General features: G+C 37.8%; 1 protein-coding gene across 2 annotated transcripts in view; it reads right to left on the reverse strand.

Moving 5' to 3' along the window:
* The window catches only part of FHIT (fragile histidine triad diadenosine triphosphatase), a 1,019,791-nt gene that overhangs the window by 687,548 nt on the left and 313,807 nt on the right, over window positions 1-18,436 (reverse strand). The gene's annotated exons all lie outside the window — the stretch shown is intronic.

Below are 18,436 nucleotides of genomic sequence, written 5' to 3' on the forward strand. Positions count from 1 at the left end.
TCATTATCTGCTGGGAAAGCCCCTGACTCTGAATGGTTTCCCATTTGCATTTGCTGAGTTCTTATTTTGTTATTCCTCAGGACTGGTTGCCAAATTTTGTTCACTTTAAGGGTTTGCTCTTTCCAGTTGAAATTATCCAGATGTTTGTGGATTTCAATTGCTTCCCTGTGCATCCTGACATGGTAGTGGTTGGCATGGTCCAGAACTTTGGTGTTTTCAAACAGCATTTTATGCCCAGGATGGTTTGTGGCATGTTCTGCTACTGCTGACTTTTCTGGCTGGCCCAGTCTGCAGTGTCTCTCGTGTTCCTTGATTCTTGTTTGCACACTGCGTTTGGTGGTCCCTATGTAGACTTGTCCACAGCTGCATGGTATGCGGTAAACTCCTGCGGCTGTGAGAGGGTCTCTCTGGTCCTTGGCTGAGAGAAGCATTTGCTGGATTTTCTTTGTCGGTTTGTAAACCATTTGAAGGTTGTGCTTCCTCACCACTTTGCCTATTCTGTCTGTGACTCCTTTGATGTATGGTAAAAATATCTTCCCTTTGGGTGGCTGCTTGTCTTTACTTCTCTGGGTTTTCCCGGGCCTGGCAGCCCTTCTGATGTCTGATGCAAGCCATCAGCACAGAACAATACACATGCAAATCACTCCTGCATTCCCAGGCTCACACAGTATATATACACCCAATTTTTCCAGGCAAAGCATTCTCTAAAGATGCCAGCCACAGATGCTGGCGAAACGTCAGAAAGAAACTCTGCTAGAACATGGCCACATAGCCCGAAAAACCCACAAAAAACCTTGAACCATTTTATTCCTGCAGTGTGGCAGCAGCCCTAGAGTCATTACACTGCCAACAGGGTCACAGCCAATATATTGAGAACTTGACTAGAACTTCCCCTTCTATAGATTAAAAAGAACTCTCACAATCATTTTCAGTCATCCTGTTGGCAGGGGAAAGGATCTGGGAAGGCATCCACCTCCCATGCTTAAACACTTAAACATTTCCAGTTAAGCTTTTAAAGAGCCAACCTCCATTTTCATTAATTATGCTCAAGTATGGCACTAAGGAGGCCATAATTTACAGGTTCAGTCTGCCAGGGAACCTTTGGAAAATCCAGTCCCAAAATTCATTAATAAATACTGGGATGAAGTTTACTGTTTCATTCCATTCACAGTTTCAGTAAGGCTAAACTGGCATATGACTAACTTCATACAGGTAAAAATTATGCACACCAAATTGAAGAAAGAAAACAAGAATAGCTGGCTGTACTGTGCCATTAACAGAATAATTACACATCATGAAAATGCAGAATGTACATTTATATTTTCAAACAAATTGAATATTTCTATTTGGTTGTAGCCAAATAATGTGCTATTTAGAATCACTTATTTGCTTCCACTTCAGGCCTGGTTATTTTTGTCCTATAATTAATGTAAAAGCATGTAGAGGAGAAGATCAACAGGATAGTATTCTGGTATTCATTTTTATCCCAGATTTTTCTCCTCCAAGGAGCTGATTGACACATGTTTCCCCTTCTGATGTTTTCTTGTTATACAGATTTTGTAGGAAGGTTAGGCTGAGAGATAATGACTAGTACACGGTCGTTCAGTGAACTTCAAGGATGAATGCAGATTTGAAGCAAATAATCCAGCACTCTGAATTTGTTGCCCTTTTCTCCAACTCTGTAGCATTCTTTGTTTTAGGCACACTGACTGGGGGCCTAATCACAGTACACCATTATAGGGTTTATTATTCCACTTTAACAGACATGATTCCATTCTGTGGACTCCTGGGATTTGTAATTCAGTAACCACTGGAGCATTCTGACTGAGAGTTCTGATTCCCCCCTCCCAGACTACAAATCCCAGGATGTCATAGAACAGAACAATGGCAGTTAAAGTGAAATCATAGTGCTGTAATTCTATAATCTGAATGGCTGCAGAACTGTGTGCAGTGTTCCACATGTGACTGTGCTATAGATTTATTCAAGAGCAGGATGATAGTGGCAATTCTGGTTTATTTTTTTTTTTTAAATTTCTTTCCTGATCATGACTAATACAGTTGTCCCTCTGGATTTGTGGGGCATCTATTCCGGACCCCCTGTGAACATGAAATTTTGGAAATATTCAAGTCCCATGGGCCCCAATGGCGGTGCCATTGGGAACAATAGCACTTGAATATTTTGCTCCCCTCCCTCCCTCCTTCTTCCCAGGAAGGCGTGTAGATGGGAATATGGTGGTACTGGTTGCTGCAAGGCTGCACCAGCTATGGAAATGCTGAGTGGCCAAGAAAACAGCTGAGCTGACAGGGCATGGCTGAACCAGCAGGAAGAAAGCCTTGTCTTAACTGGCGTGGCCTTCTTCCAGCCAGTTCAGCCTTGCCTCAGCTGAAGCTAGACCATGCCGGCTGGGTAAATGGCCATGTCAGCTGGTGCAAGGCTATGCTGGCCGGAAGAAGACCTTGTCTCAGCTGGGGCAGCATTCTTCGGGCTGGCACAGCCTTTTCCCAGCCTGTGCAGACTTGCTGTGGCCTGAGGAAGGCCATGCCAGCTGGGAAAACGGCCACGCTGGCCAGGGCAAGGCCGTGCCAGCTGGAAGAAAGCCTTGCCTTGGCCGGGGCAGCTTTCTAAAGGATGGTGTGGCCTTGCCTTCGCCGGCACAGCCTTGCCTAGGCCGGAGCAAAGCCACAATGGCTGGGAAAACAGCTGTGACAGCTGGAGGAAGGCTGTGCTGACCGGAGGAAGGCCACGTCAACTGAGGCAAGGTCATGCTGGTGGGAAGAAGGCCACACCATCCGGAAGGTAAGGGAGGGAGGGAGGGAGGGAGGGAGGGAGTCACGACCTTGCCATTTGTGAGTAATTGAAACTGCTAATGGCAAGTCCATGGATCCGGAGGGACGACTGTACTTACTTTGCCTTTTTCCAACAGGAGATAAAAAATATTCACTATTTTTCTCATCCTCAGTGGGAAAAGGGGTGTTCTTTGCATATGAAGATGCCTCACTGAGAAAATGACCAACTGCTGCAAGAATTCTAACATTTGGAGATTTTTTAAAAACATTTTATTCACACACATACACACACACAGTCACAGAGTGTTTTATTCAAAATTTGCCCCCCTCCCCACAAGACAACTGTTTCACACAGATGAATTTTTCTTCAAGAGAACTAAGTCCCAAAATTTGAAATACTGAAAAGTACATGGGGAGAGAAATCCCAGAGGTCCAAACAGGGTTCAGGAACGGAAGAGGCATCAGGGATCACACCTCAAATATATGATGGCTAATGGAGTGTAGCATTGAGTTCCAAAAGAAAATCAGGATGTGCTTTATGGACTATAGCAAAACCTTTCACTGAATAGATCATGAAAGGCTATGGAACACCCTTAAAGACATGGGAGTGCCAACACATCTGATAGTCCTAATGAGGAATCTGTATTTAGGACAAGAGGCTACTGTCAGGACAGAACAAGGAAAAACAGAATGGTTCCCAATTGCCAAAAAATTCAGACAAGACTGCATCCTATCACCCTACCTATTCAACTTATATGCAGAACATGTTGTAAGGAAAGCAGGCTTATGATTCTGAATTGTATGTCTTTGCATTTTAGGATCTTTTGTAGTTCTTTCGTAGCTGCCCTCCCCATTCTAAATCTTCTTCTGATTTCCTGGCTGCAGACCCCATTCCAATCAATGTTTTATCCTAGATATGAGAACTCTTTTACTATTTCTATTTCCTCATTATCTAATTTGAATGTGTGTAAGTTCTCTGTGGTTATTATTTTTGTTTTCTTTATGTTCAACAGTAAGCTTGACTTTGCACTTTCTTCTTTGATCTTCATTAGTAGTTGTTCCAGGTCTGTGAGGTTCTTTGCTATTATTATGCTGTCATCGGTATATCTCAGATTGTTGATATTTCTTCCTCCTATTTTCAATCCTTCCTCTTCAGTGTCCAGAATCATACAAACCATTGTCAGAATCATACAAGCCATTGTATTCCCTATTACCATGTATGGATGTGAAATCTGGACAGTCAAGAAAGAAGATAGGAGGAAAATCAACTCATTTGAGATGTGGAGCTAGAGAAGAGTGATGAGGATTCCACGGACAGCCAAAAGGACAAACAAATGGGTCCTAGAGCATATCAAATATACAGTGAGCCCATGTCATACGTGGAAGCCGCCAGGAGATTTGGAGAATGGTGCACGTGCCCAGCATGAGCCCCATTATATCTAATGGTGCTCGAGCACAGACACTTTTTGCCTTATGTGGGGTGGGTGGGTCTGGAACGGATCCCCTGCGTAAGGCAAGGGCAGACTCTACCTAGAGGCCAAGATGACAAGACTTAGTTTGTCATACTTTGGACACATCATAGGAATGAAGGAATCACCATTAAAGACAATGTTAGGAAAGGTAAAGGAAAGTAGAAAAAGAGGAAGACCACATGCTAGATGGATGGACCTTATTAAAGAGACCACAAATATGAGTTTGCAGGAGCTGAGCAGAGCAGGAGCGGACAGAGGGGCCTGGAGATGTCTCATTGTAGGGTCGCCATGGGTCGAGATCAATGTGAAGGCAGTTAACATCAACAACAATAACAGTTTTTCTGCACAGGAAAACTGCTTTCTGTACAGAAAACATGTGTGTCTGCATGTGCATGTGCATGTGCACATAAGAAGCATGTGTTCTATTTTGTGCAATCCCCTCCCCCAAACAAAACACATTACATGTTTTCCTATGACACATATTTCCCTCACAACACTATGAGTTGTGTGGCCACAGGGAGAAAGTTGCACAAGGTTTCAAGACTGTCAGGAATCCTGTTTTTCAACCTGGGAATGAATAATAACAAATATTATTTTTCATCCCTGTGTTAATTACATCCTTTCATATTTTGCTAGGCTCCTGTGTGATGGTAACAAAAGCAAAACAAACACATTGCAGCCTATTAAAGTGATGCAGATTACTAGGTTTTCCAGAAAACAAATAGAACAGATTGATACCAGCCTTATTTGAAAACAGCATGTGATGCCACCAAAGAACCGCTTTACTATTGACAAAATGTAAATCTCAATTATGTGGTTCAAGGGATTAACATCCATATGACAAACAAAGAAGAGATTTCTTGCTGACTTGGAACAGTTACTATTGTCATCCATAAAGAAACTGTTGTTGTGCTACAGATGGCTCGCTTTTATTGGCCACATTAATGGCTTCTTATCATCTAATCCGTCATATGGTATTTGGTTGGCTTCATGAACTTTTAAAGTTTCATATCAGTCTCCTGTAGTTATTAATCGATGTGATTATGCCAAAGAAGAGAAAAACAGAGAGTGGGATGGCAGCTATAAAAATGGCATTACAGTTGCATAAGTATTCAAAATATCGCCTATTTTGACATGTAAATTATGAAGAGTATCACTTCAAATGGCACCTTCTCTAAGGAATGGTAAGCGCTAAGTGTTTTGCCAATGCTACCATGCCATGAGCTCTTTGAAAATTATTCATTTCTTCCCTGGAATTTAAAAACAAAAAACAAAACAAAACAAACCTTAGAAGAATTTGAGAAGTTTATACCTGTACCTTTAATACTGATCTAGCAAAAACATTTTCTTCCCAAGTCTCCAAATATTGTACCTTTTATACCCGAAGAAGAGTTTTGAAGAACTCAAATATTCTCCTTCTCTGTGACATTTTAGCGATTCAAGAAAGGTATTACTCAACCATAATTTTATTTGTATACGCAGTTCACATGGCTATCTTTTAATAATTTGCTACTAGAAGTGCAATGGTTGGTTTCCTGGGGCAGGATCTTCCAATACAAGGAAGATTTTCTACAAGACTACAATCTCTCTCTAGCCACTAGGTAAAATTATCAATTTGGCTTCAATTGACCTTTTCTCACCCAGTACAACAGCTAAATTTAATCTCCAGCTCAGCTGACATAAAGATCATTCTATTGCTTCTATACTTCTGATCTATGACATTTCAAGGACCTGTGTACTTCCATTAAAGGAATGGAAGGATATCTGGGGGTTACATTTATGCTTTTGTCTATAAGGGGGAAGGAAACTGTAAAATGATACTTTCACATCTTTCTTCTTCACCACATCAGCAATCTCCATCTTACAAATCAAACTGTCTACACAGAAAATGGCTAACACATCTGGCCTGATCTTTAGGCTCCCCCCCCCCCCCAACCATCCAAATTATGGAAAGAAGAAGAGTTCAATATTTCTGTTGAACAATATTTTTTGTTGCCCGCCATTGCTGTTTACTATGTTACAGAAAGCAATCTTGCACAAAACACACAAGTGAAAGCAGTCTTTTCTACACAGGGTAGTCTACACAGTTCTCAGGAGGAGTTGTGTAACTTCCAGAAAATTACAAGTTTTATGGGGGAAATGCACAGTTTTTGTAGATAAGCTGGATCATTTTCCATCATTGGCGGTGGCGGGGAGAGGGGAGAATTTACAAGTGTCTTGATTAAGTTGTAACAGCTCAGACTTTTCTTGTTAATTGCTGTTGAGTCAACTCCAACTCATGGTGACCCTGTGGATGAGACACCTCCAAGTCCTGTCCTCCACTGCTCTATTCAGGTCTTTGAAACTCAGGCCTGTGGGCTCCCTAATTCAGTTTAGCCATCAGGTGTGTGGTCTTCCTCTCTTTCTACCTTTCCTAGCATTATCATCTTTTCTAATGATGCATGCCTTCTCACGATGTGGCCAAAGTATGGCAGTCGTAATTTGATCATCTTAGCTACCAGGGAGATTTCAAATCTTGAGGAAAAAGAGCCCTGGTGGTGCAGTGATTAAATGCCTGTACTGCAGCCGCTCACTCACAAACCATAAGGTTGCGAGTTCAATACCAACTCAGGGGCTCAAGCTTGACTCAGGCTTGCATCCTTCTGAGGTCGTTAAAATGAAAACCCAGATTGTTGGGGGCAATTAGCTTACACTTTGTAAACTGCTTAGGCAGTGCTTAAGTGCACTGATAAGCAGCATAGAAATGTACTTGCTACTTGCTATCTGTTCAGGAACCCATTTGTTTGTCTTTTTACCTGTCCGTGGTATCCTCAGCACATCTCAAATTAGCTGATTTTCCTCTTGTCTGCTTTTTTCGCTGTCCAGCTCTCACATCTGTCCATGGTGATAGGGAATATAATGGCTTGGATGATACTTTTAGTGCTCAGTTCAACATCTTTAGTTTTTAGAATCTTGTTTACTTCTTTCATAGCAGCCCTTCCCATTCCTAGCCTCCTTCAAATTTCTTGGTTGCAGTCTCCATTCTGATCAATGTTTGATCCAAGGAATGGAGACATTTAACCTTTAGTTTTTTGTGGGTTTTTCAGGCTATGTGGCCATGTTCTAGAAGAGTTCTAGAAATGCTGGCATTCTAGATGCCAGCCACAGATGCTGGCGAAACATCAGGAATAAACTCTTCTAGAACATGGCAACATAGCCTGAAAAACCCACAAAAAAGTATGGATGCCAGCCATAGAAGCCTTCAACTATTTGGATTTCCTTGTTGTCTAGGTTGACTTTATGTAGATGTTCAGCAGTAAGCCTGCCTTTGCACTTTCTTCTTTGCTCTTCCTTAATAATTGTTCCAAGTCTGTGATGTTTTCTGTTAGGTGTATGATGTCATCCGCATACCTTAGATTGTTGATGTTCCTTCCTCCTATCTTCACTCCTCCCTCTTCTGAGTCTAAACCTGCTCTTTGTATAGTATTTTGAACACACATGGTGAGAGAATGCATCCTTGCCTGACCTCTTTGCCAATTGGGAACCATTCTGTTTCTCCATGTTCTGTTCTGACAGTAGCCTCTTGCTCTGGTAGTAACCTTCAGATTTCTCATCAAGAATATAAATGTATTGGCGTTCCCATGCCTTTAAGAACCATGTATAACTTTTCATGAACTATGGAGTCAAATGCTTTGCTATAGTTTATAAAGCTCATGTTGATTTTTTTCCCCTGGAATTCTTTGATATGCTCCATAAGCTACCATATGTTGGCAGTATGGTCCATAGTACCTCTTTCTTTTCTGAACCTTGCTTGTACCTCTGGAATTTCTCTCCTCATGTATGATTGGAGTTTATGATTCATGATTTTGAGCACAATTTTGCTTGCACGGGAAATAAATGGTATGGTCCTATAGTTGTTAGTGTCTTGTGTCTCCTTTTTTGTGAATGGGTATGTATATTGATTTTTTCCAGTATGTTGGCCACCGTTTTGTTATCCATATTTGATAAAATATATTAGTTAACACTACAGTTGATTCTGTCTGTGTATATTATAGCAGTAAATAGGAAAGTTTATGTTTTAAGATCCAGGGCTTGAGTTTCTGCCAGCGATGCTCCAAAATTTGGCATAATTATGAGGCAGTTGGGACGCAAAAGCTACAGAAAATAAAATGAAGAAAGAAACATTTCTAGAAGTGGGGAGAAAAAAATCCCCTCAAACAAAACAAAAGTAGATTTTTTGGCTGACAAAGACATTAAGTGGCAGCTGAGAGTCCCTTCACACATTTTATTCTTTTTTTAGATGTACATCTAAAATTTGTATTAAGTGAACACCTAAAGTGTGAATGTGACAAACAGGTGTTTGAAAACATATGTATCAAAGACACATACTTGTCAGAAACTTGGAATTGGCTTCAACTACCTGCTGAGTGGCAAACCTGAGCTTCCAGCTGTGTAACTATGTGTGAAACAACCCCCAGTTTTGCAATCTAATTTCATATTTTCCTTCCCCCAAATGAAAGCACATGTGCTGAAATGAAATGGGGGTGATGCAAAGAGAAAGGAATATATACCCCTTTGGAACAAAATGCAGAGGCTGCACCATTGCCAAATGGTCACACTGACCCATTAACCATTTGTGTTTGTGTATGTCTGAAAGGAGCCCTTCTGAATCATATCAAAGAGCCATCTAGTCCAGCAACTCATTTCCAACCCACAAGGTTGCCAGGTGAAATAAGGGACATTGCTCTTTAACAGTTGTGCAGATGAGGGAACTGACTGAAATTCCTTCTTTACACTTTCCAGGAACACATCTACTTCATTAAGGGAGGTAAACATGTCTCTTGCTTTCTATGCCTTATCTATACTTATGGATATAATTAAACAATACAGCTCTCAACGCATTGAACGGAAAACAACTTAGAGAAAGTAATAAACTCATGTTGGCTTCCTAAATGCATTTGTGCTATATTTCTTTATATATATATTACACTAGTCTAGTGGTGAGAAATATGTATGGTATGGAGAAAATAGAAAGGCAGAATATTTGCCCTTCCCTAATAATCCTGGAATTCGCAGTCATCTAATGAAGCTACTTGATAGGAGACAACTGAGGACAAATAAAGGGAAGGACTTAACCCATGGTTAAACTATGTAATCTACATTAAGATGGAAACCAACATGGATGTCTTTAAAAGGGGATCAGACATATTTCTGGAGGATAAGATTACTGATATGTGCACTAAACATTACAGAGCCATAGAAGATTTCCATACCTGCCTGAATCACTGCTAAAACATCCCTGAAACATCACTCAAGGAAGCCAGGCGCCCTTCCTCAATTGCTAGGGAATCATTGCTCCCTCCTTTGTGTCCCTGAATCGTTCCTGGGAAGCGTATTTCCTATGAATGCAAAGTTTGCGTTCATAGAAAATTTGCTCCCCTTGTGATGATTCAGGGACGAGGGAGCGACGATTCCCTGACAATTGAGGAAGCACACCTGGCTTCCAGACATGCACATTTCCTCCACCTTTGAGCAATGTTTCAGGGACATTTTAGCAGTGATGCAGGCAGGTATGGAAATCTTTCTTCTGTCCTATAAGTCTGTCCATATTTTGAAATCTTCTGGGGAGACCCTTCTCTCTATCCCACTGTCTTCACAGTTACATCTGGTGAGAACATAAGAGTAGGCCTTCTTGGTGGTGTCTTCCAGGCTTAGGAAGACCCTTCCTTGAGAGGTCAGCCTAGAACCCATTCTGTTATCCTTTTGTAAGCAGACACAGGAGTGTCACTTGGTGGATGCGGGGAGCACCAGGTGACCCTCTAAGGGGGGGAGGGTGCTCCTCAAACATGTGCCCTGGTGGTGCTGTGGTTAAATGCCTATACTGAAGCCACTCACTCAAAACCATAACGTTGCAAGTTCAATGCCAGCGAAAGGGCTCAAGCTTGACTCAGGCTTGCATCCTTCTGAGGTCGCTAAAATGAGTACCCAGATTGTTGGGGGCAATTAGGTTACAGTTGTAAACTGCTTAGAAACTGTTAGTTCAGTAAATGAAGCTGTTTTTATGGCAGATATGGGTTGTGTGACATTCACTTGCATCCCTTTAAAATGCTGAAGAGATGGTGTGAATGGGGTGAGGCTCAGCAAGAGAAGAAAAGAGAGGCCCCAGTTGTTGTTGTTGTTTTTTTTTTTTTTGCAGACAAAAATAAATATATTTTATACCATTAATTGCAATTGAATTGGTAAGTATATGCTTAAATCACATCCATTTGAAAGTACAGGAAGAGTTTACATTGGAAAGTATAGGAAGACAATAGATTTCCTGAATGGTAAAACATGTTTTGCACAACCCCGCCAATTACTTAGAATAATTGAACCATAGAACCATAGAGCTGGAAGGGGATTCATGAGCCATTGAGTCCAATGCCCTGATCAATACAGAATTTCCAGCTACAGAATCCCCAGCAGGTTCCTGTCCAGCCTCTATTTGAAGATTCCCAGAGAAGGAGACCCCACTATCTCTCTAGGCAACTGGTTCCATTGCCTAACCACTGTTAGTACCAAGAGGTTCCTTCAAATGTTCAATCAAAACCCACTCTCCTGTAACTAGAAACCGTTAGACCTAGTCCTACCTCCTGGAGCAGTAGAGGAGAGGGCTACTTCCTCTTCTCTCCTATAGCCCTTGCTATCACATCATCTCTTAATCTTCTTTTCTTTTCTTTTTTTTTTTTTTTGTTTATTATGAATCCAACATTTAACATACATAAACAAAGACATAAACACATATTTACATTAGATCTCTCATATTATACACCTTCTAGTTATTACTTCCTTTACATTTGGCTAATACCGCGGATTACAAGCTATTTCTTTATTCCTGGTCTATAACTCGTTCTTTCATTTTCACATGGTGCTTCCCAAAAAGATTTTTTTTTCCTTAAATCAACCTTATTTATTTAAATTATCTAATAACTCATTCCCCTCAATCAATTCTAAAGCACTCCATTCCTTTTTCACATTTTCTTCAGATTTTCCTTTTAATAATGCAGATAATATGTCCATATTTCTGGCTTCAAATAATTTGCTCAACCATTCCTCAATTGATGGATTATTTGATGCTTTCCAATACTGTGCATATGCTATTCTTGCTGTAGTGACCATATATAATATAATCCTGTTTGCCTTTACATTTCTAATATTATGAGTCATATTCAACAAGAACAAATTTGCTTCAAAGGGTATGTTTATCTTAAGAATGCCTTCTATAAATTTATGGATCATTTGCCAGTAATCTCTTGCTTTGGTACACAGCCACCACATGTGGTAAAAATTCCCTTCCGGTCTTCCACATTTCCAACAATTGATGTTACCTGATTTGTAGATTTGATGGATTTTTTGGGGAGTTAAGTACCACCTATAAAACATTTTCAGGTAATTTTCTTTATAGTTTTGGCATAAAGTAAATTTGTTGGTCCCTTTCCACGATTTTTCCCATTCTTCTATTTTAATTATTTTTTTAGTGTCCTGTGCCCATCTTATCATATTATGTTTAATCAATTCATTTTCTAAATCTCTTCCCTTCAATAATTTGTAATATTTAGAAATGTGTTTACCCTGTTTATCGGTCATTATTTTGTCAATTTCGTTACTATCGGTTGTCAGACCCACTGTTTCATTGTCTTTTTTAAAGCGGCTTTTTAATTGGTTGTATAAAAACCAATCCTGCATTTCTCCATTTATATTGATTTCTTCTATCTTTTTCATGATAAGTTTCCCTTCTGTGGTTTTATTGATTAAATCTCCATATCTTACCCATTGTTGATTCTCACATTTGGTTCTTTTGTAGTATGCCTCTTGTATGGAAACCCATTGAGGAATGTAATTGTAAAATTGATTTTTCACTTTAAACCAAACTTTAAGTAAAGATTTTCTCAGCATATGATGATTAAAAATACTGTTTTCTTTGGGTTTGGTGTACCACATATACGCATGAATTCCCATATTTAAATTGGCACATTCCAAATCTAGTAAACTTTCATCCCTTAATTTGAACCATTCTTCTAGCCAGTTAAGGCATGCTGCGTAATAATAGAGCTTAAAATTTGGTAGATTACAACCCCCTTTGGTTTTATCTTCTGTAAGTAATTTCCATTTTATTCTTGCTTTTTTGCCTTGCCATATAAATCTAGACAGGTCTTTTTGCCACGAATCGAAGTATTTTTCATTTATTATAACTGGAATATTACAAAATAAATATAATATCCTTGGCAAAATATTCATTTTTATTGCCGCGATTCTTCCAAGGAAGGATAGATTATATTTGCTCCAAATAATCAAATCTTTTTTTATTTCGTTCCATGTTTTTATGTAATTATTTTTAAAGAGTTCTATGTTTCTTTTTGTAAAGTAGATTCCCAAATATTTGATTTTGGCTTCAATCGAGTATCCTGATATTACTTTTAGTGTCTTGTCCTCATCTTTTGTGAAATTTTTAGTAAGAATTGTTGTTTTTTCAGAATTTATTTTAAATCCAGCTAATGCGCCAAATTCCTCTATAGTTTGTATCAAATATTTGATTCCATTAAATGGTTCATCTAGAAAAACCACAATGTCATCCGCGAAAATTTTTAGTTTACACTCCGTGTTGCGGATCTTAATCCCTCTAATTTTATCTTCTTCTCTTATTTTGTTTGCCAATATTTCTAGAACCAATATAAATAATAAAGGAGAGAGGGGACATCCCTGCCTTGTTCCCCTTCTGATCTTGAAATTCCTAGATATTTCCTCATTTATAAGTAGGGATGCCCTTTGTTGGTTATATATATACTTAATCCATCTTTCGAATTTTTCTCCCATATTAACTTTCACAATAACAGCTAAAAGGAAATCCCAATCAACTTGGTCAAAGGCCTTTTCTGCGTCAAGCAGAATACACGCTAATTTCTTATCATTGTGTTGTTCGTAATGTTCTAATACGTTAATAAATGTTCTTATATTATTTTGGCCTTGTCTTCCAGGTAAAAAACCATTTTGATCTTTATGTATATAGTTCACTAAGATTTTCTTCAGCCTTTCAGATAAGATTGTCGTAAAGATTTTATAGTCTACATTGGTGAGGGATATGGGTCTGTAATTCCTTAATTCAGAAGTATCTTTGTCACCTTTCGGGATTATTGTTATTAATGCATCTTTCCAGGTTTCCGGTATGCCGTTATTTTGTATTCCATTAAATGTTTGTTTGAGTGGTTCTATTAATACTTCTTTTAATTTTTTATAATATATTGTTGATAAACCATCGGGACCTGGAGCTTTTCCCAATTTTTGCTTCTGAATCGCTTCTAAAATCTCTGTTGTTGTAATTTCTTTATTAAGATTCTCTTTTTGAAAGTCCTCTATATGCTTAATATTCTGTTTATTCAAGTATTCAACAATTTTGGTTTTCTTATATTCTATTTCTGTCTTATCATCATATAATTCTTCATAGTAGCTTGTGAATTTTTCTATGATTTCACTTTGTGAGGTATATTGTTTCCCTTTATGATTTATCATATTAATCATTTTCTTTTCTTTATTTTTTTTGAGTTTTTGCGCTAGAAGTTTCCCTGCTTTATTCCCATTTTCAAAATTTAATTGCTTAACTTTCCGTATTTTAGCCGCTATTTGCTTAATAGATAATGCTTTCAGCTTCTCTTGTATTATTTCTACTTCTAGTTTTAATTTTTTATCCCCTTTTGCTTTCCATTCCTGTTCTTTTTGTTTCAATTTGTTCTGTAGGTTAGCTTCTTCTAATTTTTCCTTTTTCCTTTGTTCCGCATTGATCTTAATAAGAATTCCTCTAGCCACAGCTTTGCTTGCATCCCATATTGTGTTCATTGATAGGTTCTCTGTCATATTCTCTTTAAAATACCATTTCATTTCTTCTTTCACTCTATTTGTTATTTTCTCATCGTTCAAAAGATCCGGGTTTAGTCTCCATGAATATGTTAATTTTTTCTCCTGTATATTCATCACAATTGGGTTATGGTCTGACATTGGTTTTCCAAGGATGTCTGTTGAATGAATATATGGAAGTAAAAGCTTTGAAGCTAAAAATAAGTCAATTCTTGAAAATGAATTATGTGTATCTGAAAAAAAAGTGTAATCTTTTATTTTTCCATGTTTATGTCTCCATACATCCTTGAGATCTAAATCTTCCATCATTGCAAAGAAGGTTTTTGGTAGTTTTCCTTGAGTTTTTTTAATATTTTTCCCGGTTACTGATCTCCTATCTATTTTAGGGTCTATCACTGCATTGAAATCTCCTAATAACAAAATATTATCATATGCCAAATCTTGGATTTTTTTATGTATGTTTAAGAAGTAGTTCTCTTTATTTTCCTGAGGTGCATAAATTCCAATTGCGAGGAAAGCTAAGCTCCTTAATTTTACTTCCACCGCTAGAAAGGTTCCGTCTTTATCTGCAAAGATTTCTCTGGAGTTATATTTTTTATTAATATATAATGCAATCCCTTTTTTACTCTTATCAGCTGTTGATGTATAACAAATTCCAAGTTTGGGATTCCTTAAATATCTTTTTTCTTCTGTTTTGATCTTAGTTTCTTGAATACAAATTATGTCTCCTTTAAGTTTCTCAAGTTGGTGGAAAATTATGCTTCGTTTATATTTAGAGTTAATTCCTTTTACGTTCCAAGAAATAACTTTAGTTGACATTTTCTTTTTGTTTTCACTTTTCTTTTATGTTAAAGTTGTTAATATTGTTAATATTGTTCCACCCCTTCCGCCCCTTTATTTATTTATATATATATTTATTGTTTCTTATGTAAAATTTCTCAATAATCAGTATGTTTTGAGCCAACAGATAAGTCCTTTCTTTCTATTCTTAGTTCAGGATAGTAGGTCAATTTCGGTTCTTTCTAGTGGTTTAAAGCTTCCTAATTTTTGTTCTTCACTGACTATATTTTCTGTGTCTTTATTTTTCTTCTTACTTGGTTTCCATTCCTTTTTTGGGTACTCTCCTTCAGGTCTTTTTCCTTCGTTGCTTCTATGTTCCTTTTTTATTTTGGCTTCTATTTCATTAGCTTTTTCCAAGTTATCTATTTTATGTCTTTTCTGTTGGTAAAAAAAAGTAAGTCCTTCTATCCTTTCCCATCTGTAGTCGATATTTAAGTGCTTCAGAAGCTGAATCAGTGGTTTGTATTTTTGCCTATTCAGCATTATTTGTGGTGGGATGTCCTTAAATATCTTAATCTCATTATCTTCAATCCATAATTTCGATTCATAACTTTGCTGTATGAATCTATCCCGAACTTTAGTTCTTGCAAAACATATAACAATGTCTCTAGGAGTGTTTCTTTCTTTGTTGAAGGGAGAGTTAATTCGAAAAGTCTTATCGATTTCCATCTCTAGCTCTTCTGGAGTTATATCAACAAATTTAGCCAAGGCTGGGATGAGTCTTTCATATAAATCTTCTTTGTTTTTTTCAACAAGACCTCTTAACTTGATGCATTTTTCTCTATATCGTAACTCATTGTTCCAATCCATACGCCTTTGTTCTTCTTGCTGATGATTAAATTCTTTAGAGGATTTTTCCAATATGTCTGTTCTTTCTTTTATCTGTTCGACTTCTTTTTGTGTTTTGTTAAGGTCTTCTGATAGTTTATCGATTTTCTTCCCAAAGGAATCAAGTTCTTTTTTAACATCTTTTCTAATTTCTGATCTTGTATCCTTTATTTCTTCTCTTAATTCTGTACATACATTTCTAATATCTTCCTTAGTTTCCAGCCTTGCATCTTTTATTTCCTGTTGTAATTTCCTTATTTCGTCCAAAATGCGTATATTAGGATCAGTTATTTTGATTGAGTCTTCCATTGATCCTCTTCTTGTTGTCAATAATAGTTGTGATTGTGTAAGTCCTTTATTACTTTTTGCCATTTCTTCCTATTAATAATTATATGTATTCAATCAAATTTGAATAATTCTTTGTTAGCTTAAGTCTATAACAAAGATTATCTAAAATAGTAATTTACATTGATTACACTGAAAGTATACAGTAGCACTTATTACACATCCATTTCGTATAATCTATAGTCACCAAGATAGCACGTTCAATAAAGAAATGAGAAAAAAGAGAATAGTAATATGATAATATAGACTTCTATTTAGATTTTCTCTAAATTCTTTACCTTTCTTCTTGTGGATTCTCTTGTTTCCATAAAAATTCAATTAATTACCAAATTCAATTTTCTCTTTTTCAGTACCAGCTTTGATTATTTTAAATTGATAATTCCAAACTTAAATTACTTTGCAGACCTGCATAAAATAAAACAGTCACATTCCAGTGTGATAACCTTAATTCCTTATTTTCCCTTAGAATTAACAATCACTAATTAATTCAACATATATATTATTATCCCAAAGACAGTTATTTTCTTAGTACAATATTAATTCATTACGAGTCTTTTTTATTCCATCCACTAGTAATCTTACTTCAACACTTATTTCTTGCTTTTTCTATTTATCCCTTTATTTCCTTATCTTTTTTCCTTTTCTTTTTCCTTTCCTTTTCTTTTCTTCTCTTTCCCCTTTTTCCTTCCTTTTTCCTCCCCTTTTTCCCTCTTTTCTTTCCCCTTCCTTTCCTTTTCTTTTTTCTTCCTCTCCCCCTTCTCTTTTTTTCTCTTTTTTCCCTTCCCCCTTTTCCCTCCTTTCTTCCTTCCTTTCTCCCCCCCCTTTCCTTCTTCTTTTTCCCTTATCTCGTTCTCAAACTACTCTTTATCTTTCTATCTTCTGTCTTCTCCTCTAATCGTCTTATTTCTCATTAACAAAAGTTTATTTTAGTAATTTTCAGAGTACACAATTTCCTTCTTTAGTTCCATTACACTTGCTTCCATATATCCTTCTCTACTCCTTATCTCTATTATTACCTACTATCCACATTAAACAAAATAATTGGAACACCTTATAATTGCCTTTTACCAAACCTATTGTCTTTGACCCAAGCGATGTTACTTAGTTCCTGTTTGGCAAATTAAATCTGGAGAGTTCTAATGCCTCTCCACTGCTCAGCTACTAAGCTGTTTGGTACATCAGAAGAGCTTCAGGTTGGATTTAAAGTTTGTCCTTTCGTTGCTTTTTATTACCTGTTGGAAGGAAAGAGAGAGAGAAAAAAAAAAAAGGTGTGTTTTGGAGGGCTTAGGAATCTCTCTGTGTCTCTGTTGCCATGCAGTCCAGGACCACCATTCGTCGAGAAGCCTCTTCCAGCACTGCTTCTGTGCCACTGGCCCAGAAAAATGCAAAGTGGGTGGTACTGTAGCCACCCTGTCTCCACTGCTGCGTTGCTGGAGATCAGCCAAGGGTCTTACCAGCCAAAGAGGACACAGTCTGGAGGGCCTCCCAGCTTCTCTGCTCCTCAGTTGTTGCTCCTCTACAAGACTGCAATTGTTCTATACTCCTCTGTGACTCTCACCCAAGCATTGCTTCCCTGCTGCCAATTAGATGACTTGGAATCTGGAGGGCTTTATGACCTCACCACGCCTTTGTTAATTGGGAGCCACACCCATGTAACTCAGTGTGTATTCATGGGGATTGTAGTTTGAATTTAATTGTTGTTGCCCCTTTACCCTAAAGGAAGGCAGTTCGCTTCAATTCTTGTTAGTACCTCTCATTCAGAAAGAAAAAAAAAAAAAAAAAGAGGAATAGTCCATCCTTATGTCTTCCAAATTTGTCACACAGTAGTGCTTTTCCCTCTTATAACAATACAATTTATTTTGTTGAGTCCATTCCGTTTATTTTAGTACTTCCACTCCACTTTTTCTTACTGTCCCTTTCTCAGCAGCTTCTATCTATCTCTGCCTCCCAAGGGTTTCTGGGAACTGTAGTTCCGGATCCACGTCTCCACAAATGGAGTCTGCTTTAGCTCTAGGAAGCTCAGAGGGGTTCCAAACTCTCATTCAGAAGAAAAAAAAAGAGGAATAGTCTATCCTTATGTCTTCCAAGTTTGTCACACAGCAATGCTTTTCCCTCTTATAACAATACAATTTATTTTGTTGAGTCCATTCCGTTTATTTTAGTATTTCCGCTCCACTTTTTCTTACTGTCCCTTTCTCAGCAGCTTCTATCTATCTCTGCCTCCCAAGGGTTTCTGGGAACTGTAGTTCCGGATCCACGTCTCCACCAAATGGAGTCTGCTTTAGCTCTAGGAAGCT

Source organism: Sceloporus occidentalis, unplaced genomic scaffold (assembly GCF_023333645.1).
Source record: "Sceloporus occidentalis isolate IW3139 unplaced genomic scaffold, rSceOcc1.0.p SCAF_1, whole genome shotgun sequence".
NCBI lineage: Eukaryota > Metazoa > Chordata > Lepidosauria > Squamata > Phrynosomatidae > Sceloporus > Sceloporus occidentalis.